Source organism: Lactuca virosa, chromosome 8 (assembly GCF_052849685.1).
Source record: "Lactuca virosa cultivar CGN04683 chromosome 8, Lactuca_virosa_CGN04683_v6, whole genome shotgun sequence".
NCBI classification, from domain to species: Eukaryota; Viridiplantae; Streptophyta; class Magnoliopsida; order Asterales; family Asteraceae; genus Lactuca; species Lactuca virosa.
The window spans coordinates 224,492,638-224,517,224 of NC_136433.1; positions in this window are offsets into that span (position 1 = coordinate 224,492,638).

The window sequence follows — 24,587 nt, forward strand, 5'->3', positions numbered from 1 at the left end:
AAGAAGAAGAAGAAGAAGAAGAAGAAGAATAAGAAGGAGGAGAAGGTGTTATACTTGTGGATCTAGCAAGGAAACTTCATCATCATCATCTTGTACTCATTCTGGACCTTTGTAAGTGTCCAAGATCCAAACTTTATTGCTTAATGTTGCCAGATCTATGTTTTTGTCTCATTTCCTTCATGATTGAGCAAGTTTGAATGGAAGGAATTCATAAAGTTGGCTACTTCATGGATTCTGTGGGTCCATTGAGTATTATAAGGTTCAGATCTAGAAGTTGGTTGAGTATAGGATCTATGCATGTGAGTTTTGGTGTCACCTCTTTACTTTTGAAATATAATGGATTGAGGACATGCATGAAGCATGCATGTCCATAAAGTAATCATTTTTATGGTCCTTTGGAGTCCCCTTAAGCTTCTAGAAGAGTTAAAGTTAAAGACTTAATGGATTAAGGACTCAAATCTTTGGAGTGTTTCTTCAGACAGCAGTCACGATGTGACACTAAGGGTGTCACGAGTGACCATGAAAGTTGTAACACCCGGTCTCAGGTACGCATTTAAATTCAAGCCAAACTTCATATTTTACCCTTGGACTCGGTGAGATGGAGGCCCAAATCGTCGAGTAGGATCGACTCCGGGTCGGGGGACTAAGTGACCTACTCGACGAGTCGGAAGACCGACTCCGCGAGTAGGAGCTGTCTGAGTGAAACCCTAAATTGGAGGGTGTGCACCCTCTTTAAACATCTTATGAGGCTTCCACCCCAGCCTCCATCACCTTCAAGCTCTGTCCTCGAAACCCTAATCAATTATGATCATTCTTGAGCAATTTGTGCCTTTCCTTGTGATTTGAAATTGGAAGAAGGAAGGGAAAGCTTGGTGAATCAAGAAGCAAGTCAGTGGAACCAGAGTTGTGGTTGCATTTCTAGTTATTTGAGGTAAAGGGCTCCTACCTTGACTCCTTATTTGTTAGATCTACTTTGAGACTTGAATCTTGGCATCTTTGGGGGCATTTCCAAGCCATTTCGGATTATATAGTGTAATATAGGGTAAATGCTTCAGATCTGGAACCTTGGAGGGTTCTCATGGCATAAAGGTGCCAACTTTATGGCCATGAGAACCCCATGCATGTAATAAACCCTATTTTTGGTCTTTTGAGCTTAAATGTCCCATGCATGGACGTAAAGTTCGTGACTTTACGTGTTATATCGACTTTAGGAGCCCATATCTACCCTTTGGATGATATTAGATCAACAGAAATCGAGTTATGGGCATGGACATTAGTCGACTCGATGAGTCGTTCTTGGGACTCGGCGAGTCGAGGGTTTGGTTCCCTAACCTTTTCTGATTCGAAGGGATCTAGATGAGTCCAGAAGGGGGGGGGGACTCAACAAAATATACGTAGTTATGGACCTGGAAACCATGGGACTCAACGAGTGTATAAACACACTCGGCGAGCCCAAGGCAATCTCCCAACCCTTGAAGACGAACTCGACGAGTTGTTCATACAACTCGGCCAGTCAGAGACTAGTCACACTCATATGATGGAGATGAACTCGAAGAGTTTAGGGATGAACTCAACGAGCCAGATGGAGATAGTCCCGATGTTATGTTTGAAGGAGAACTCGTCTAGTTCTTGCTAGACTCGACGAGTAGAGTCGGGGTTGGGAACAGATGGAAGAATAGGGACTCGACGAGTTGGTGAACCAACTCGGCGAGTCAGGTCAACTGGTGTTGACTTTGACCAGGATGTTGACTTTAGCCAGGGGTAAAATGGTCATTTTACCCTAAGTGTAGTTATCAGTTTTTGACTAAGTACCTTTATAGAAATTTATAGCCGAAGAGTCGCCGGAGCAGCAGACAGAGATTCCTCACCCAGAGTTGCAGCAGTCAGTCACACGCGGTGAGTTTCCTTCCAGTAGGAATGGGTCTACGGCCACAATGCCGGCCCTTTTAGATGATAGTAGTTTCGGACTTCGGTACGATGCCGGGGTGGTCCCGAGAAGTAGTTACGTATGCTTGATGTCTTTGTGATTCATGCATGTACTTTATGTGTTATATATTCCGAATTTCGATCTGATGCCTGGCAAACCCGATGTAGTATATGTGAGTATGTTATATAGTTATGTTATGTTCAGTTTATACCAGACTTCGGTCCCATGGCGGGCGGGGCTCGATGGAGTGGGCGGGGCCCAATATATGCCGGACTTCGGTCCGATGCCGGGCGGGGCCCGATGCGGTGGGCAAGGCCCAGTATGTGTTATATGTGTTATTGTATGGTATGTGGTAGTTTAGGGGAGCTCACTAAGCTTCGTGCTTACAGTTTTCAGTTTTGATTTCAGGTACTTCCACTAGTAAAGGGAAGGGCTCGGGATGATCGCATGGCACACACCACAGTCACAGCCTGGGAGTTTACTCTGATGTTTTGTTATGAGATTTTGATTTGAGACAGATACTATGATGTTTTATGATACATGATTCATGATTTCACTTATGACTTTGGATGGTTTATAATTTTAATAATGATTTGAAAACGAAATTTTTGGGTCATATTTTTGGGATGTTTCAAGTTGGTATCAGAGCCTTGGTTTGAGGGATTCGGGCACACTTTTGGGTGTGTCTGAACTCAAACTAAGGGTGTGGTGCATGCAATCAGCCGAGCTCAAGTAAGTACTCCCAAATTACCCATACAAGTTAATGCTATGTTATGATTACCAGGTTTATTAGAACATCATGCTAGATTAGGACTAAGGATCTAGGAGGGATGCCTTATGTGCCTGCTATATGTGTTTCAGCTTTATGAGAACTGCATGCTAGTACAGATTAGTCAGGATGATAGCCTGAGTAGTATATGCTTGATTGTGTATACTCGATGTCCGAATGTTGCTTGCCTTGTACTTTTAGGAGTTCTAGTTGTCTTTCACTAACTAGTAAATAAATATGTTAAGTTACATATTGCAAGGACTAAATAATTTCAGAAGGTTAGGTCTAGCTCTATTTCGCAGCTCTTGTTTGAGTCCAACCGTTGTAGGGTAGGATCTCTCATTCGAAGAATTATCGAGTCTGAGTAATATGTAATAGTATTCGCGAGCTAGTTAGGGGAAGAAAGCAAGGACTTCTTATGTCGTTGATGGCCGAGAGTGGGATGGTGATTACCCTAGGGCAAGCCTAGGATGAGAGTAGCAGAGAGCAGTAGCAGTAGAAGGGACTTGGTGGAGTCAAGGCAGTTCTTGAGGAAAGTACGGATAAATGTCGAAGGTAGTATGGGCCCGTACTACTGAAAGCAAAGGATCCATACTCGAATCAAGGAAGGCTGAGATAAGACAAGGGAACTTGTAGTGTATGTGATCCCTCCAATTATATTAGTATTCTGACGATTGTTATGATGTGTTTTCAGAATGGTGGTTTTAAGCCCTAGACCAGCAGTTGGTAGTTCGGGTTCCGGAGAGGGATCGGGCTCAGGCTCTGGAGCCGGGCAGTTAGATGAGCAGACCATGGAGTTCATCTCCTCGGAGGTTATGCGCAACATACTATACCAGACTCCTGTGATTTTTGGATCGGTCAAGGAGGGTATCTTAGAGCTTCTGGATGAGAAGCTAAGTGCTTTCCGCACTGAGATAGAAGCCATGATGGAACACGCACATTGACTTTCAGGGAGTTCAGAGCTTGTGGGGCTCCTGACTACCGTGGGGCTCGGGACCCCATTGCGAGTACCAGATAGTTGGCGGACGTTGCCAATGCATTCCGCACCAGCAGATGTCCCGAGGGGGACAAGGTTAGGCTTGTGTCCTGTCTTCTGAAGGACATGGCACGTGACTGGTGGGAGGAGTTTGGGAGAGCCATTGGTGATGACATAATATTGGATGCGATGACCTGGAGTGATTTAACGACCAGGTTCAGGTCCGAGTTCACACCTGTTATTGAGGTGCAGCAACTTGCTAGAGAGTTTCAGGACCTCCGGCAGACGACAGAGAATGTGGCGGAAATTACTGCTAAGTTTAGGGAGAGGGCCCTTCTCATTCCGTAGTATGTGGCAAACAAGGAGATGAAAAAGGCCCGATATCACGAGATGTTGCGGGGTGATATCCGCCGGTTTGTGAGCCGCTCCAGCTGTAAGACGCTGGAGGACATGATTGCGAGGGCCCGTGAGAGGGAGATTGATCTAGTAATGGAGATAAAAACGAAGCCAGAGGTGGCGTCTGGCGCAGTGGGTTCGGGCATAAAGCCCAAGGTGTCTGATCACAGGTCTAGGGGGCAGCAGAGCCACAGTCGTTGTGGCAAGTGTGGCAGGTTGCACGATGGGGTGTGCAAGGCGGGGAGTTCTGACTGCTTCAAGTGCGGCCGGACTGGGCATATGAGTAGGGATTGTAAAGCTGCTACCACTACCACCACTGCAACATATGATCTGATTTGCTTCCATTGCAATCAAAGGGGACACAAGAAGTCCCAGTGTCCGAGTTTAGCTTCAGTAGGACAGGAGGTGGCACCTGCTCCTACCACCCTGAGGAGTACAGACGGCCGACAGGGTCGGGCCGAGGCGCCAGTAGCAAAGAGCAGACCTTTCCAGTTGACAGTAGAGGAGGCACGAGCGCCTCCTGATGTGGTTATGGGTATGTATCTTCTCTATCATCGCTTTATTATTTTGTCTATCGCTCATGTTTATGTATTTGTGTATAGGATCGTTCCTAGTGAACGACATTTTAGCTATGGTATTGTTTGACTCGGGGGCTACCCGATCATTTGTGTCGCTTGCACTTAGCAAGCGATTTAGCAGAGCTCCAGGGGAGCTGGATTGCCCACTCGACGTTGAGATAGTTGATGAAAGGACCGTCAGGGTCACGAGAGTTCATAGAGGATGTACACTGCGGTTATTTGATGAGTAGTTCTTAGTGGATTTGGTTCCTATTCCCCTGCGAGGGAATAATGTTATAGTAGTTATGGATTGGATGAGCCCCAATGGGACAGTGATAGATTGTGAGCAACAGTTGGTTAGAGTTCGCACTCCCAGTGGGGAAGAGTTAGTGATTCAAGGCGAGAGGCCACAGCGCGGACCAGTTTTCTGTTCTGCAGCGAGAGCGAGACGCCACATTCAGTAGGGCTGTGCGGGATATGTCGCGTATGTCATGGATACCCGAGATAAGGGTAAGACAACAGTCGATGATGTACCGGTGGTACGAGAGTATCCGGATGTGTTCCCAGAGGATTCGCCTGGGATACCTCCGGAGAGATAGGTTGAGTTCCGGATTGACATGGTCCCTGGTGCGGCTCCGATAGCCAAGGCACCATATCGGTTGGCTCCTCCCGAGATGCAGGAGTTGTCTACGTAGCTGCAAGAGCTGCTAGACAAGGGTTTTATCAGGCCGAGCAGTTCACCATGGGGAGCCCCGATCCTGTTTGTGAAGAAGAAGGACGGGTCACATCGCATGTGTATAGATTACCGCGAGCTGAATAAGGTAACGGTGAAGAACCGTTACCCACTCCCGAGGATAGGCGATTTGTTCGACCAGCTTCAGGGAGCATCTTGGTGTTCCAAGATTGATCTACAGTCAGGATATCACCAGATGCGGGTCAGAGATGATGATGTGCAGAAAACCGCTTTTAGGACCCGCTATGGTCATTATGAGTTTGTGGTGATGCTGTTTGGGCTCACCAATACTCCAGCCGTGTTCATGGACCTCATGAACCGCGTGTGCAGACCGATCCTGGATCGGTCTGTGATAGTATTCATTGATGACATCTTGGTTTATTCCAAGACTGAGGAGCAGCACGAGGAACACCTGAGGGAGGTGCTAGAGACCTTGAGGAGGGAGATACTTTTCGCAAAGTTCTCCAAGTGCGAGTTCTGGTTGCGCGAGGTGCAGTTTCTGGGGCGCCTTGTCAACCAGAAGGGTATATTGGTTGATCCGGCCAAGATAGAGGCCGTAATGCAGTGGGAGGTCCCGAGGTCTCCATCGGAGATTCGGACCTTCCTGGGTTTGGCAGGGTATACAGGAGATTTATCCAGGACTTCTCCAATATAGCAGTTCCGCTGACCCGACTGACCAAGAAGTCGGTAGTGTTTCGCTGGGGTCCTGAGCAGCAGATAGCCTTCGAGACGCTCATGCAGCGATTGTGCGAGGCGCCGATTCTCACCCTGCCAGAGGGAGTAGACGACTTTGTGGTCTACTGTGACGCTTCAATCACAGGTATGGGAGCAGTGTTGATGCAGCGGGGGCATGTGATAGCTTACGCCTCGCGACAGTTGAAGCCTCACGAGGCTAACTATCCGACGCATGATTTGGAGTTAGGGGCGGTGGTGTTCACCCTCAAGATTTGGCGGTATTACCTCTATGGGGTCCGTTATACTATCTACACGGACCAAAAAAGTTTGAGGTACCTCATGGATAAGCCGAATCAAAATATGAGGCAGCGTCGGTGGTTAGATGTGGTAAAGGATTATGACTGTGAGATCCTTTTCCACCCGGGCAAGGCCAACGTAGTGGCCGACGCCCTGAGCCGTAAGGAAGTAGCGGCTCCGATCCGAGATATATATCTAAGGATGACAGTGATTACTCCACTGCTGGAGCATATTAGGGAGGTGCAGGTTGAGGGCCTGAAGGAGGAGCGCCAGAAATGCGAGAGGATAGTGGGCCGAGTAGCTTCATTTGATTACGATACCCGAGGATTTTTGACTCTGCAAGGGAGGGTTTGGGTACCGTACTGGGGCGGAGTACGACAGGTGTTGATGGATGAGGCCCACAAGTCTCGGTTCTCCATCCATCTAGTGGCGAAGAAGATGTACATAGACCTTCGACTCGATTACTGGTGGCGATGCATGAAGCGGGACGTAGCTTGGTATGTGGAGAGATGTCTGACCTGCAGGAAGTCAAGGCGGAGCATCAGAGGTCACATGGTAAAATGCAGCCATTGGACATCCCTGTGTGGAAGTGGGAGGATATTACTGTGGATTTTATCACTAAGCTTCGCAGGACCGCACGTGGGGTCGATTCGATATGGGTCATCGTGGATCGGTTGACCAAGAGCGCCCATTTCATACCGATCCAGGAGATCATCTCGGCCGAGAAGTTGGCCGAGATTTATGTGCGAGAGGTAGTGGCATGCCATGGAGTGTATGTCTCGGTGGTGTCAGACCGAGATGTCCGGTTTACTTCCAGGTTTTGGAAGCGGTTTCACGACGAGATGGGTACTCGTCTCCTTTTCAGCACCGCTTTCCACCCCAGACGGACGGCCAGAGAGAGAGAGAGAGGATGATTCAGACTCTCGAGGAGATGCTTCGGGCATGTGTGCTAGATTTCGGTGGAAATTGGGATACGTATCTTCCATTGGCGGAATTTTCGTATAACAACAGTTACCACGCCAGCATAGACTGACCTCACTTTGAGATGCTCTATGGGAGGAAGTGTAGGACCCCAATCGGTTGGGATGAGGTCGGTTAGAGGGTCATGGGGAGTACGGAGGTAGTACTCAAGACCACGGAGCGGATTCAGCAAGTCCAGAGTAGGCTCTAGAGTGCTCAGAGTCGGCAGAAGAGTTATGTCGACAAGCGGCGTTCGGACTTGGAGTTTTAGGTGGGTGATATGGTCCTCCTGAAAGTGTCACCTTGGAAGGGTGTTATCAGGTTTCGGAAGCGGGGCAAGCTGGGCCCCAGGTTCATTGGTCCATTTAGGGTTTTGGCCCGGGTGGGCCGGGTTGCTTATCGGTTAGATCTTCCAGCAGAGCTCAGCCAGATCCACAACATGTTCCATGTATCTCAGTTGCGGAAGTGCTTAGTGGATGATTCAGCAGTGGTACCCATTGAGGACATTCAGGTTGACGATAGCCTGAACTACATCGAGAGACCCGTAGCGATTTTAGATCGCAAGACGAAGGAGCTGAGGAACAAGAGGGTAGAGTTAGTGAAGGTGCAGTGGCAGCACCGCAAGGGTTAGGGGTGGACGTGGGAGCCCGAGGAGGAAATGAGGGAGCATTACCCAGAGTTGTTTTCAGAGACAGCAGACTTCGAGGACGAAGTCTAAGACAAGTGGGGGAGAATTGTAACACCCGCTCTCATGTACACATTTAAATTCAAGCCAAACTTCATATTTTACCCTTGGACTCGGTGAGATGGAGGCCCAAATCGTCGAGTAGGATCGACTCCGGGTCGGGGGACTAAGTGACCTACTCGACGAGTCGGAAGACCGACTCCGCGAGTAGGAGCTGTCTGAGTGAAACCCTAAATTGGAGGGTTTGCACCATCTTTAAACATCTTATGAGGCTTCCACCCCAGCCTCCATCACCTTCAAGCTCTGTCCTCGAAACCCTAATCAATTATGATCATTCTTGAGCAATTTGTGCCTTTCCTTGTGATTTGAAATTGGAAGAAGGAAGGGAAAGCTTGGTGAATCAAGAAGCAAGTCAGTGGAACCAGATTTGTGGTTGCATTTCCAGTTATTTGAGGTAAAGGGCTCCTACCTTGACTCCTTATTTGTTAGATCTACTTTGAGGCTTGAATCTTGGCATCTTTGGGGGCATTTACAAGCCATTTCAGATTGTAGAGTGTAATATAGGGTAAATGCTTCAGATCTGGAACCTTGGAGGGTTCTCATGTCATAAAGGTGCCAACTTTATGGCCATGAGAACCCCATGCATGTAATAAACCCTATTTTTGGTCTTTTGAGCTTAAAAGTCCCATGCATAGACTTAAACTTCGTGACTTTACATGTTATATCGACTTTAGGAGCCCATATCTACCCTTTGGATGAGATTAGCTTAACAGAAATCTAGTTATGGGCGTGGACATTAGTCGACTCGACGAGTCGTTCTTGGGACTCGGCGAGTCGTGGGGTTTGGTTCAACAACCTTTTCTGATTCGAAGGGATCTAGTTGAGTCTAGAAGGGATTTAGATGAGTCAAGAAGGGGAGGGGACTCAATAAAATAGACGTAGTTATGGACCTAGACACCATGGGACTCGGCGAGTGTTTGAACACACTCGGCGAGCCCAAGGCAATCTCCCAACCCTTAAAGACGTACTCGACGAGTTGTTCATACAACTCGGCGAGTCACAGACTAGTCACACTCATATGATGGAGATGAACTCGACGAGTTCAAGGATGAACTCGGCGAGCCAGATGGAGATAGTCCCGATGTTATGTTTGAAGGAGAATTCGTCGAGTTCTTACTAGACTCGACGAGTAGAGTCGGGGTTGGGAACAGATGGAAGAATAGGGACTCGACGACTTGGTGAACCAACTCGGCGAGTCTGGTCAACTGGGTGTTGACTTTGACCCGGATGTTGACTTTAGCCAGGGGTAAAATTGTCATTTTACCCTAAGTGTAGTTATCAGTTTTTGACTAAGTACCTTTATGGAAATTTATAGTCGGAGAGTCGCCGAAGCAGCAGACAGAGATTCCTCACCCAGAGTTGCAGCAGTCAGTCACACGAGGTGAGTTTCCTTCCAGTAGGAACGGGTCTACGGCCACAATGTCGGCCCGTTTAGATGATAGTAGTTCCAGACTTCGGTCTGATGCCGGGGTGGTCCCGAGAAGTAGTTGTGTATTCTTTATGTTTTTGTGATTCATGCATGTTACGTTATGTGTTATATATGCCGAATTTCGGTCCGATGCCGGGAAAGCCAGATGCAATATGTGTGAGTATGTTATATAGTTATGTTATGTTCAGTTTATACCGGACTTCGGTCCGATGCCGGGAAGGGCCCGATGCAGTGGGCGGGGCCCAAGTTATTCCGGGCTTCGGTCTGATGCCAGGCGGGGCCCGATGCAGTGGGCAAGGCCCAATATGTGTTATATGTGTTATTGTATGGTATGTGGTAGTTTGGGGGAGCTCACTAAGCTTTGTGCTTACAGTTTTCAGTTTTGATCTCAGGTACTTCCACTAGTAAAGGGAAGGGCTCGGGATGATCGCATGACACACACCACAGTCATAGCCTGGGAGTTTACTCTAATGTTTTGTTATGAGATTTTGATTTGAGACAGGTACTATGATGTTTTATGATACATGATTCATGATTTTACTTATGACTTTGGATGGTTTATAATTTTAATAATGATTTGAAAACGAAATTTTTGGGTCATATTTTTGGGATGTTTCAAAAGCAACACACGTCTGTTGTGTCTTTTATGCTCATGACGTGACAAAAGAACGTTCACATCGTGAGGTTTGCTCAATTGGTTGTGCATGATTAAGTTGGCTGAGTTGGAGGGAGTTGAGTTGGAATCGGGCCGAGTGTGCTCTCACAACGTGACTAAGGGCTGGTCACGACATGAGACTCAATGGTGGACAATGTTGGTTTTTGACTTTAACTTTGACCGTCAACTTTTTGTATGGGTTGACTTTTGGTCAAAATTCTATTTTTAGAAGGTAGACTTAAGGTTTACCTTGTATGGGTTACTAGGAGGTGTTTCTTACCCATTCGCTGGCTGGGGGAGAACCGTTAGTTGTGGATGGCATAACATTGAGCTGAGTGTTTAGTTGGCTTTGTACGTCAGGTGAGTCTTCTCACTATACTTCCTTGTATGGTAGTATATACATGCTGACAACTGGGTCTTATTTGTGACTGATATTATATGTGAATTGAGTTGTTGGACTACTGTGAGTCCATGGGACTATTGATAGTCCCTAGGGTTGCTGAGAACCCATAAGTGTTTACATTGTTGTGTTGTATGTGATATTCAGGACTGCTGATAGTCCCAGGGATGCAGATAACCCTTAGCTGATTATTATGTTGTGTTGTATGTGGTATTTTGGGGAACCGATTAGGCTTTATGCTTACGGTTTTGTGGTTTAAACATTTTTAGGTACCTCGAGTTTCAAAGGGAAGGGCCCGGCTTGACTGCACAACATCTCCTGATGGCTTTTCCACATCGATGATTATTGTGTTACTCTGATGTTTGGTGTAACGCCACATTTTCATAACCAAAACCTTTCAATTTATTAAGGTAAAACTTCACAATTATAAATATGTTATAAGAAAACCATTTATTCCAAATTACATTTGTAAAAAATCAGAGTAATATAATAAACACAAAATCCTTAATGTTACTAATGTGTGTGTACAGTCACGCCTTTGTCTTCCCATGATCATCGATAGAACCTGAAAACATAAACAACTAGGTTAGAACTAATCTTATTAAGTTCCCCTAAAATACCACACACAACAAGACATATACAAGCATACATAAAGGGTCCACAATCATCGGAATGGATTACCCCGAGTATGTTGGCCTTCCGCCTCAACCCAACCGCTCTTCCCGAGCCTCCGTGCCTACGTCTTACAACCGGACCACACCAAGTCTCTTGGCTTACAATGCACAACAGGACCGCCTTAACCTCAACCGACACAATATGTCGACATATAAAAAAACAAGAGATCAAGTAGGCACATAAATACATGCAACTACCAATCAAACAACTCACTACCGCCTACTACACACTTCATAACATGCTGCTCCGCTACCGGAAACTCTCCATGGAATGCATAACCATACGGGACCAGAAGTGAGATCTCCACCCAAACAAATGAGCCTACTCTAGAGCCAAAACCAAACAAGGAACAACCAAGAAAGCCTAGATCGAGTTCTCCGGCTATCAACTGTAACGCCCGTATTTCTCGCTAGGCTTTAATAAGGTGATGTAATAGTTAGAGTCAACAATTGTAACATATTTGATGTAATAAAGAAGAATTATGTGAATATTATATGTTTCATGATTATTATAATATAATAAAATAGGAAAAAATCAGGAAAAAATCAACCGAATCGCCCGTAAATCGTAGGAATAAGTTCGGCAAGACATATATATATATATATATATATATATATATATATATATATATATATATATATATATATATATATATATATATATATATATATATATATATATATATATATATATAATATTTAAAAAGTACACGTGAACCCGATCCCGAAAATATAAATTTCGTAGAAATCCAACTCCATATGAATTAAATAAGATTTTTATAAGATATAAAAGTCAGCCGCGCACAAGGACTGTGTGACGTAAAAGCTACAAAGCGAATGGTCGACTTTTAGCTAAAGTCACCAAAAGGAAAATCGTAGTAATCTTTTAGATAGGAATTTTGAGAAAAAGAATGCCAAAAATGGACTCTGTACGAGAGAGTTATGATTTTAGCTAAATCATTTAATCATATAAAAAACAAGGATGAAAAATGAAATGAGGATTAGCCAATGGAATCTAAAGAAAAGTTGTAGATCTCATCGAGATCTTTTCGGGGATATAAAGAAGGTAAAAAACGGAGCTCGTATGAAGAAGTTATAAAATTTACAAAATTTGCATTTTCCGTCGCTCGAGGTGCGCGCGAGGTGCGCGATGCATGCTTCTAGAAGGTGAAAATGTGGACCACAGAGAGTCCGACACATGGCACAAAGCCGTTGGGGAGACGTCACCTTAAAATGCACGCCGTACACCTTAGTTGCATGTCGTGCATCTCAAATTTAGCTATAAATAGGCTGTAATGCGACATTTCATCCCTCACACCTCCTACACCTTTCATCTCGAGTTCTAAGGCCGAAATCCCAAAATTTCCTTAGTTTTAAGTATTTGGAGAAGCCCTGAGATCCCTTAAATCCCGACAACTAAGTTTCTAGTAGGTCGGTGTTCTGCCACCACAATTTCCATACTTTTTCTAGGGAATCTCTGTAAGTTAAGATACGCTTCGTAAGTTAAATTACACTCGACTTTATCTTAGTGCAATTTATATTTATAAGTCATAGTCGTTATAATGAACAAATGAATAAAATTTATCAGTAATTTCAAGTCATAATACTAATCGATCTATTTACGGGAGAGGTGTCTAGAATGGTCACGTTTGCTTGGTTGGTGGATTTCAGAAAAGCTATTATGTTGAAATGATCTTGCTTCCTAACTATCCTACCTGTCCGATCAATATTTGATAAAACTATCAGTATTCATTGGAGTAATTGATAGGTCTAGACTATTTTCAGTCACGTAGAATATTAGGCTAAGACTTAGTGATAATGATACTAGGTTACTTTATAGAAAAAGTCAGTTGCTAGAAGCAAAGCGCTGTCCGGGTTTCGAGTCATCAATTTAACAAGTGAGTACATAGTTACTTTCATCTTACACATAGATATGATGTATTTCTGATAATTACATACTATATGTGCCTATTATCTGTGTTCCTGATATCTATGCTAGATGAACGTTTTATACATGTTTTACTTGATTCAAACTGTATATGTATTTTTATACCTATCAATATATTGGGTATAGATGGGTAGATAAAATATGATATAGATGAGGAGAGATGAAATAGATGATGAGAGGCCTTGACTTAAATATGATCTAGTCATCTAGCGGAGTATAGATGACGACCACAGACTATTCTAGATAGTCAAGTGGAACGCTAGCTGGCTCGCAACAAGTAGGTGTTTTCGGAATGAAGTGTTCACCAGGTATACCCATCCCCCCATGGTTGCCTTATTGATATATACTGCTAAGGAATCCCCTAAGCATTATTGTGTATCTTGAAGATGATACTTAGGATAGGTCCCCTGAATTATATGCTTTAGGGACAAAAAGTGAGGATAACTGGAATAGGTAATTGGGTTGAATGTTTTGATGAAAATATATAATTAAAAGAATTTAATTATTATGGGTTGAAAACCCTATGTGCTTAGTAGACTCCCAAGCATGACCCACTTAGTTTCTTGTATTACAGGTAGTGGCAAGAGAGCACATGTGTGATGATCAGATGAGAGATTTATGGATTATAGACCAGTAGAATAATAGATGTTTGTAAGGCCTGTATTATTTTTGTTTATGCTTATGTATTTTATTGATGATGGCATCCCACAGTTTTCAATATAAATAAAATACATTTCTTTGGAAATGCTTTGATTATTATCATGTTTTTTGGGAACAAATTCCGTAACAATATTCTTTAAAAAGGAAACTCTGATTTTAATAAGCATAAATAAATCGTTCTTTTCTGGCCGTGAAATTGGGTATGTCACAGTTGGTGTCAGAACATTAGTTTAAGAAAATTAGGAATTTGATGGATTTATAGATTTAAACTTAGAATGTTAATCGAAGATTGTGAGATGAGTGTCTGCTATATTTACGAAGTATGCCTGAATAGACACGAGCACTAGCTTATTTTAAGGAAGATGCCTAAATTGCTTTTATGTTCTAAATGATTTATGTTATAGCTATAAGATGCCTTATACGCTATAGGATGCTATTATTTGATCAGATCTATGGCCTATTGCCGGCCGGATCTGGAAATTTTATGTGTTCAGGCTTCTAAACGTTTAAGTACAGTACTAGAATTGGTATGTAATATTTCATAGTGATAATGAGGATTATACGTCAAATAAAACCTTCCTTATCTTAATATTCTTGTCTCGAATGTCTGCTTTGGTATATAGATCGTGATGGTGAGAACCCGAAGCAGATTAGGATACAAAAATGGAAACCAGTAGCATGAGTGATATGTAGTTGAGCATGCACTAATCATTGCCCCTGAACCAGAACCTATCACGTTGGCAATGATACAGGTGATGTTGGATCGTCATATGGAAGAGGCAAGGTGTATACTTCAACTGAATAGGGATTAACCTACTGCGCCTTTTTATGCAGCCCGGGATGAATGAAGAATAGTCAGAGGAGGGAAATAACACGAGTACTGTTAGTCGAGTGGAACCCCAAGTAATTAGGAGATATGACCCTGAGGAAGGGAATAAAGAAAATGGTTGCAAGTACAAGGACTTCATGGCAGCCAAACCACCCAACCTATATGAAAATCCCATGCCTATACAAGTTATGAACTGGATCTCTGAGATGGAGATGGTATTCAACACCTGTGATTGCAACAACAAACAGAAGACGATTTTCGCTATCCGAAAAATGAAGACGAGAGTGTTGAGCTGGTGTAATCTATTGGCAAACTTGATGTCAAGGGAAGAAGCAAAAAGGATGTCATGGGAGGATTTCCTTACACATTTGAAGAGAGAATATTTATCTGAAAGAGACCTTCTGGAGATCAATAATGAGTTCTAGAACTTGAAGAAGGGTAAAATGAGTGTTAGTGAGTATGTTGCCACTTTCACTAAGAAGATGAACCTAGTCCCCCCATTTGGTCCCTATCGAACTCTCAGAAGTTGGAAATTTTGCTAACGGACTACCAGCGGAGTTTAGTCAAATGGTAAAGATAGCAAGGACTCTGAAGGAGGCCATCTGGTTAACAAGCAACGTGGAGACCCAGATTGGGGAGAAGGGTCTGGAGAGAGTAGAGGTCGGAGAGAAGAGAAATGTTGAGGGATCATCGAGGTCTAACAAGAAGAGTAAATTTTCAAAATCTGGTTCCAAAATGTTTGGAGGTGGAGGAGAAGCAAAGTGGTGCGAGAAGTGCAAGAAGAAGCACTCTGGGAAATGTGGCGAGGAATTGACCTGTTTCAAGTGTGGGAGAACTGGTAATAATGCCAACGAGTGTACATCCAACAAAAAGGTGTGTTACATATGTAATGAAGAAGGGCATACTACGAAGGACTACCTGAAGAAGAAGGAGGCTGCAAAGCCTAATATGTCTCCTAAGCAAAAGGCGAGAGCATTCCAGATGACACTGGAAGCAGAAAAGGAGGAAGCAAATGTCGCTTCAAGTACTTTCTTGTTAATGGATTTCATTCCAATATAATGTTTGATTCTGGAGCTAATCACTCTTTTATATTGCATAAATTTGGTAGAAGACTAGAATTGCCTGTAGATAAACTAGATAGTGCTCTAGTAGTAGAAGTTTCTAGTGACAAATTCATACATGTTAGTGATTGTATTAAGAACATTGTCATCGACTTGAATGGGAATAAATTCCATGAGGAATTATTGCCGATTGAGTTAAATAGCTTCGACATAGTGTTATAGATGGATTGTCTTAGTGTGAATGATGCCGACATCAAGTGTAGAAAGAAGATTGTGGTGATCAAACCACCTAGAAGAGAACCATTTATGGTGTACGGGACCAAAGTAGAGTAAATAATTGAATCATCTTCCTGATGAAAGCCAGAAAGTGTTTGTAGAAAGGGTGTACATCATACTTGGCATTCGTGATCAATGCAAAGAAAGAGAAGAATGAAATACGAAGGATACCCATGGCATGTGACTTTCCAGAAGTCTTTCCCGAAGATCTTCTTGGATTGCCCCTTGATTGACAAGTAGAGTTTAGGATAGACTTGTTATAAGGAACCACACCTATAGCGAAAGAACCTTACCGATTAGCACCAACGGAGATGAAAGAGCTTATGATGAAACTTTAGGAGTTGTTGGACAAAGGTTTCATTAGACCTAGTCCATCACCCTGGGGAACACCAATGTTATTCGTGAAGAAGAAGGATGGGAGCATGATGTGACAACCCGAAATTTCTATTTTGTATAGCCATACAATTCAATCAAAGTCAGACTAGTTTCTGCTATGTTTTAGCACTGTTAAGGGCCTATTTGAGAGTTTCTGAGCCTAGTATAATGTATGAATGAATGCTAGGATGTGTTAGCTTGAGATCGGGAGGATAAACTCGAACCAGAAAACAACACACAAGGTGTTCACGGCCGCAAACTAGTTCACGGCCGTGAACCACCTCCTATATATATTAGAGTGACTTCATTTCTTCCCATTTCTCCTCCTTCCAACCGTGAACATCCCCTTTCTCTCTCAACTATCCTTGACCGTGAACCCTCCAAAGCTCCAAAAACGTAAGTGTTTCAACCTTAAACTTGTTACACTTGAAAGCTTACTAGATCCTAGCATTGTTTCTTGTTGATTCATCACCACCTTCATGAACTTGAAGGGATCACGACCTTGAACCCTTTATGAGGGCCGTGAACCCTTCATAAGTTCATTGGACCGTGAACACCTCATGAGGCCGTGAACCTCATGAGGCCGTGAACTCTTTATGACCGCAAACCCATCCATGGGTGGCCGTGAACCCCTTCCAAGCTTCCATTTGAGAGCCTAACACTTTATTTAGGGTGTTTCCTACAATCTTAGGTGGTTTCCTATACTTGTTAGTAGTTATAACCACTAATTTCATGCACATATATGTGATTATATGCCTTATAGGATCCAACTGTGCTTTGGAACTTCATTTGTGAATTCAAGCATCCTATATCTATCTTATCTTCCAGATTACTCACAATAAGGTGAGTTCATACCAGTAACTTACCTTTTAAATGATGTTAAATGCTTTTATGGGGGGAATACAAGTAGAAAACGTTATAGTTATTGTATCAATCACATGTGATTAATAACTATCAAACAAGTGGATTTCTTATATTTCAAAACTGTGTTATCAAACAAACTGCTTCAAATCGTTTTATAAACTCTTTTATATGTTAATCTCTTTATCATTTTACAAAATTATTTTTAAACTTATATATTGTCAAAATCATGTCTATAGAGATATAGTTATATAAATAAGGTTGAAAGGGCTTAGGACTGATAACTCACCTTATTTCCTGTTCCTTGTTTGGTTGTGGACTTAGGGTACCGGTTGTTTGTCCGAGTGTCGTTTGAATCTTAGTTATATATTATGTATATGTGTATAGATATAAAAGTTCTTACATCAGTTCAATACCTTTGGTTAGCAAAGGTGTACAAACATGATTTAGTCATACAAACAACATCACTAGTAAACTATAATAGGTATAGTTTAGAGGATTACTACACACTATTTCTAGAGCAATGAAACATACAAGAGTCAGTTCATACATGAGTCAGTTCAAACATACTATAATGAGAAACAGAGAGAACATACTATACACTAGAACAGAGAGAACATACACCGGAGAACATACTAGACACTAGAGAACATACTATACACTAGAACAGAGAGAACATACTACACTAATACAATAACAAAGATAACATTAATGTGAGCCACTACTTCATGGCACGACAATATACTGTTGTGTCACGTTTTGTAACCAGAATCTCCTGGAGGGAGAGCATGAATTTGTGTTTAGATCTATACGGGATTGACCATCCTACACCTTGATGCTAGCTACAGTGGGACCTGCAGGTCTACGGGTGACGAATGTCATACCATTTCGACGTCTCGAACGTCGTGTTTTACTAGTCAATCAAGTATGGTTATAACCTCATCACATTTTACCTTAATTAAACAAACAGGTTTAAGGTAGTTAGTACATCTGTAGTTACTTATACACAATACTACTGTACATCGTTATTTTCCCATTACATTTATATTGTGATATTCTCACATAAACGGTAATGTAACCTATGTTTCTGGTAATGATAGTCATACTTGGGAAACACCCTCACTTTTACAAAAGAACAAACATACAAAACAGTCGGGTCTTGGTAGAAGACTACTTTAGTAGAAAATATAGGATTTTCTAGGAAGTATACAAACATTTACATTCAAACACTTACAAACATTTACATTAAACATTTACAAACACTTTCATCAAACTTATACAAACAATGACACTAAAATACTTATGAACTCACCAGCTTTAAAGCTGATCTACGCTTTCAAAATAACTTGTATTCTCAGGTCACCAGTAGACAGGTACCGATGACCAGGTTTTTAGAAGACGGAGCACATTCAAGACTTGTCTTCTAATTTGATTCATATTTTGGTGTCTTTCAAACTATACAGAACACACTTGTATTAAATTATACTATTAATGCAATGGATGATGTTGTTGCTTGTTTTACTGTTATGCATTGTTATGATACTGTACATGACGTCCTCCGCCCCAGAACGTTTCCGCCGTTCCGGTTTGGGGGTGTGACAGATTGGTATCAGAGCATTGTTTATAGTGAATTGAGTATATCAACCCATAAAAGATATACAACTATAAACACAACAGGATTAAAATACTCTGACCAAGAGTTTATACTTTTAAATAATAAAATATTTAACTAAAAGTATACTTACAAGCATTCATACTAGGATCAGTGTCATACTAGAACAGAAAAAAAGTATTGTGATTGTTGGACGACACAATTAGGCTTGGGGACATATAATCAGATATGAGAGTGATATAGCCTGATCAATTATATCTTTCCGAGAAGTGATTAGCATGTGCCTAGGAGTGATTGTGGTGTTGCAGCAAGTCTAAAAACTTACCAACACTACTACAATGAAAACTTTAGAACAAAACATAAACTTAAAATACTATAGGAGTATTTTGTTTTACTATAATTACTTATGTGCAAACTAAAACGGTCTTTACTAGTATGTCAATAGTTGCTGAGTGGATAAGCTAAGGTTGTATGTGACTAAGGTGTCATAAACTTAGAATCTGTGATCTTTGCTTTACTTCATGTTCCTTGTTTGGTTGTGGACTTAGAGTTAGGATCACTTATTCGAAGGTCTATCCCTTTTTGGTTACATATGACTGGTATGCACTACGCAAATATTGGAGTAACTGGTAAGGATCATCTTATAATTATCTTAAAGTAGTACGTCTATTAACGATTTCTTTTACCCATATTCTCGCGTAGATAACATGGCTGGATTCCATCCCCACGGCGACCTGTACTTCCCCAAGCAAGGAAATGGTGGATGGCTCGATGCAGAGCCCGAAGAGAATCATGCAATCCCGTTAGACGATGGCTTTGCAGAGAACTTCCCGGAGGATTCTGACTCCGAGCCAGAAGTCAATGATCTACCCCTGGTAGCTTCAATCCCAAATCCTAACCCTCGTCCGACTTTTCAAGGCCCGACGCCTCTGTGGGCAGAAAAGTTTGGAACATGGAGTCAAGAGCAGGGTCAACCCATGCCATACAACGGAGATAGAAGCTTCTACAACCTGAGCGAAGGAGGCTCAGCAGATAGAGTCATGCTAATTCTGGTCCGCAGGGTTGCTCGAAATGAAGTGCAGGGTAGGACAGCCATCAACCGAATCATGGAAGTTGATGCTAATGCGGGAATTAATACAGTCCACATTCGCCGTCTGGAAGATGCTCGTGAGAGAGCTACGAGAGACAATGAGGCTCTGCTGCAAGAACTAGATGTAACCCGAGCCGAAGTCATAGAACTCCGAGCACGCCAGACAGTGTATGAGCGACATCTTCTTGATGTGGAGCGTCAGCTGGCTGAATTGAGGGTTCGTCCGAGGGGTGACCGTCGTCAGTAGGAGATGCTCTTCTCATCCTTTCTTTTGTTTAAGGAATAGCCTTCGTATCTATGCTCTAAGTAACACTTTTCCCTGTAATTTCCTGTTTATCTTAAGACCTTGAACTTTCAGTCTATTAGGTCTTTATGCTGTCAAAATTTTCTTATTCTGATATGATGTAAGACCTACTCCTAGGTCATTTTCCCGAACTCATTACATCTTTAATGCCAATATTATTGACATATATCTAATCTCATGGGAAATCTTTATCCAAATGCTTTCATCTTTCTATTACTAGATCTCTATTTCAATCATACTTTCATCTGTTTTGTTGGGCTATGGAGAGTTAGTCCATGATTCACTCTCATTTTCTCACTATCAAATGCTTACCAATATCTTCATCTTTATAAACTCATAGCTACAAGATGCCTCCACGTCGATCAGCGAGACGCACAACTCCGATAACTCCGAATCAACAACCACCACCTCCTCCTCCACAATACAATCCATCGGCTATCGAAGCTGCAGTGAATACGGCTGTTACAGCAGCCCTAGCTCAGTTCAGTGCTAGTGGTACTAGCGGGAGTGGAACAACTGTTCATTCCACTCAAGGTGATGCTCCAGTGCACTCTAGAGAGTGCTCGTATATGGATTTCACCAACTGCAAGCCCATGTCCTTCAACGAGACTGGCAGAATCTTTGCCCTCTCGCAATGGTTTGAGAAAACGGATTCGATCTTCGAGATCTGCTCCTGTCCGGAAGGGAGCAAAGTTAAATTTGTTGCCTGCACCTTCGCGGACAGAACCCTGACGTGGTGGAATAGCCATGTCAAGTCACTAACTCTAATAGTGGCTAATGTTATGGGCTGGGAAGCTCTGAAGGAGCTCCTGATCGAGGAATACTGCCCGAGGGGCGAGGTTCAGAAACTTGAACAGGAACTGTGGAGCCTAACCATGAAGGGCTCTGACATAGTCTCCTACACTGCCAGATTCAGCGATCTGGTGGCACTATGTCCGGGAATGGTCCCTACTGAGGGAAAGAAGATAAAGAGGTATATCTGGGGGCTGGTGCCTCCATTTCAGGGGAATGTATTAGCTTCAAACCCCACTACCTTCGACAGTGCCAAGCGATTGGCACATCGACTCATTGATCATGGAGTCCACACCCCGACAACGACAACAACCCTGGCCATCCCAGAACCCTCCAAAGCCGCTGACAACAAGAGGAAGTTATGGGATAACAAGAAGAAGAACGCGGCGCAGAACGCTGAAAAAAAGCACCAAGTTGTAGTTGTTCATGCTGCAATAACACCTACTGCTACTGCGCCGATGAAGCAGTATGGTAGGAGCTTGCGCAAGTGCAACAAGTGCAACTTCCACCGTAATGGACCCTGTCGGGAAATGCAGTGCTCTAACTGCAACAGGAAAGGGCACCATGCCCGATTCTGCAAGGCTCCGACAAGGCCAATCACCCAGATCCCCGGCGTTGGTGTGGGCCAGGCTTGCTACGGATGTGGCGAGGCGGGCCACTACAAGAGAAACTGCCCGAAGGCAGGGAACACAGGCGGAGTGGGAAGAGTTTTGGCTATAGGCCACGAGGAAGCAATAGCCGACCCCATAGTGGTCACTGGTACATTTCTCCTCGATAACTCTTATGCATGCATACTGTTTGATAGTGGAGCGGAGAGGAGTTTCGTGAACCAGAAATTTGCTCACCTAACTAAACAAAAACCACGTGCACTTAAAGAACCGTTCACTGTAGAAATGGCTAACGGAAAGACTGAGAGCACTAGCTGCATATACATAGGATGTACCCTAACTCTAGATAGCCATTCATTTCCAATCGACCTCATGCTGGTCTCAATTAAAAGTTTCGACGTCATTATCGGCATGGATTGGTTGAGCTCTCATCCTGCCGACATCATGTGTTACGAGAAAGTCGTTCGTCTAAATCTACCTCTAGCGAAACCTTAGTTATCTACGGCGACAAACCCGGCACGAACCTTCGTATCATCTCGAGCATTCAAGCCCAGAAGTACTTACGAAAGGATTTGCTCATGTTGTCGATATGAGCCAAGAGGCGAAGGACATAAAGAACATCCCAGAAGTACGCGACTTTCCCGACATCTTTCCAGAAGAAATACCAGTATTACCTCCGCAACGTCAAGTCGAGTTCAGAATCGACTTAGTTCCAGGGGCTACCCCAGTAGCCAAATCGCCTTATCGTCTAGCACCAGCTGAGATGCAGGAGCTATCCGACCAACTTAACGAACTGCTCATCAAGGGCTTTATTAGGCCAAGCTTCTCAACCTGGGGAGCACCGGTCTTGTTCGTCAAGAAGAAAGACGGATCGTTCCGTATGTGCATCGATTATCGGGAACTAAACAAACTGACCCTCAAGAATCGTTACCCTCTGCCTCGTATAGACGACTTGTTCGACCAACTGCATGGGGCAAATTACTTTTCAAAGATTGATCTGAGATCCGGGTATCACTAGTTACGAGTTTTAGAGGAGGATGTCCCGAAGACAGCCTTCCGAACTCGTTATGGACACTACGACTTTGTAGTGATGCCATTCGGATTGACCAATGCGCCTACAGTATTCATGGACTTAATGAATAGGGTGTGTCGTCCTTACTTGGATCAGTTCGTCATTGTATTCATCGATGACATACTTATCTACTCTCGTAGTAAGGAGGAGCATAGTCAACACCTGCGTCAGATCTTAGAAACACTGCGATCAGAGAAGCTTTATGCGAAGTTCTCTAAATGCGAATTTTAGATTTGAAGAGTCGAATTCTTGGGTCACGTGGTTAGCGAAGAGGGAATTCACGTGGACCCTTCCAAAATAAAGGTCATTGAGAACTGGTCAGCACCGAAGACGCCTACATAAATTCGTCAATTTCTAGGCCTCGCTGGCTACTATCGCAGGCTCATTCAGAACTTCTCTCGGATTGCGAAACTGCTTACAACATTGACCCAGAAGGGCGCGACCTTTTTCTCGGAAGAGAAACAAGAAAAGGCGTTCCAAACGCTAAAGCGAGCCTTATGCAGCGCACCGATACTATCCCTCCCAGAAGGGATAGAAGACTTCGTGGTTTATTGTGATGCATCCAACCAAGGGCTTGGCTGTGTTCTTATGCAACGAGGTAAGTTCATCGCCTATGCCTCAAGACAGCTAAAGACACACGAAATCAACTACACCACACATGATCTTGAGTTAGGAGCAGTGGTATTTGCTCTGAAGATCTGGAGACACTACCTGTATGGTACAAAAAGCACTATCTTTACAGACCACAAAAGCCTTCAACATATATTCGACCAGAAGGAGCTCAACATGAGACAACGATGGTGAGTTAAGCTACTCAGTGATTACGAATGCGAAATTCGTTATCATCCCGGTAAAGCCAATGTAGTAGCTGACGCCCTAAGTCGGAAAGAATACTCTGGTCGTAGAGTCAAATAATTGACTATGACTATCCATTCACATCTGTCCACACAAATAATTGAGGCTCAGCTGGAAGCCTTGAAACCTAAAAATGTGGCGGGTGAATCCCTGAGAGGGATGGATAAAAACTTGGAAGTCAAGGGTGGCGGAGCCTTATATCTCATGGATCGAATCTGGACACCGAAGTGTGGTGGTTTCAGAGACTTGGTCATGACCGAAGCGCACAACAATCGATATTCCATCCACCCAGGTTCAGATAAGATGTATCTGGATCTTAAAAAGTTATACTGGTGGCCTAACATGAAAGCAGAGATTGCTACCTTCGTGAGCAAGTGACTTACTTGCGCCAAGGTTATGGTCGAATACCAGAAACCCTCAGGTTTACTTCAGCAACCGGAGATACCTAAATGGAAGTGGGAGTGGATCACGATGGACTTCATAACCAAGTTTCCTAAGACATCGGGTGGTCTCGATACCATATGGGTGATCATAGATAGGTTAACAAAGTCCGCACACTTCCTGCCTATCAGAGAAACTAACAAGATGGAGAAGCTAACAAGAACCTACATTAGGGAAATTGTACAACTACATGGTGTTCCCATATCCATTATCTCTGATAGAGATAGTAGATTCACTTCAAGGTTTTGGCAGTCGCTACAAAGTTCCTTGGGAGCTAGGGTGGACATGAGTACAGCCTACCATCCGCAAACCAATGGACAAAGTGAGAGGACAATTCAAACTTTGGAAGATATGTTACGAGCCTGTGTGATAGACTTTAGGAAGGCATGGGATACTCATTTACCCCTTGTCGAGTTCTCCTATAATAACAGTTATCACACAAGCATAAAGGCTGCTCCATTTGAAGCCCTTTATGGCAGAAAGTGCAGATCCCCTCTATGCTGGGCTGAGGTGGGTGACACTCATTTAGCTAAAGGACGAGTTCCTGACAGAACTCTCACAGGTTCGGAGATCATTCGGGAAACAACAGAGAAGATCGTTCAGATTCGCG